This window comes from Penaeus japonicus, unplaced genomic scaffold, assembly GCF_977035675.1.
Source record: "Penaeus japonicus unplaced genomic scaffold, GWHDUDI00000001_assembly GWHDUDI00000007, whole genome shotgun sequence".
NCBI classification, from domain to species: Eukaryota; Metazoa; Arthropoda; class Malacostraca; order Decapoda; family Penaeidae; genus Penaeus; species Penaeus japonicus.
Window position 1 is genome coordinate 30065839 of NW_028234409.1, and position 393 is coordinate 30066231.

Here is a 393-nt window from a genome sequence, read left to right on the forward strand (position 1 = left end):
AATAGACTCCGTATTACTGCTCTACACAAATCATCGCACACTTCATCATCTCTCACTTCATCTCTATTCCGTCCTTGAACTCTCTCTCTAATACACCCGTTCTTAATCTTCTCTATCCTTGATCTTCCTGGTTTATTGTGTGTGCTATTGCTATTGTTTCTCACAAGGTTTCCTTTAATTCTTGCAGCATATATCCTTCTATAATAAAATCATTCCTGCCACTCCTCTATACGCATTCCACCCTACCAGCACTCCTTACTCCACTTACTTACTTACTCCTACGTACCTAAACTCACCCATCTTCACCACCTCTGCATCCAACCGGAACGTTCAACCCTTCAATCTATCACTCCAGGTTCTCTTCGACCTGCTTTCTACTCTCATTACAGATCA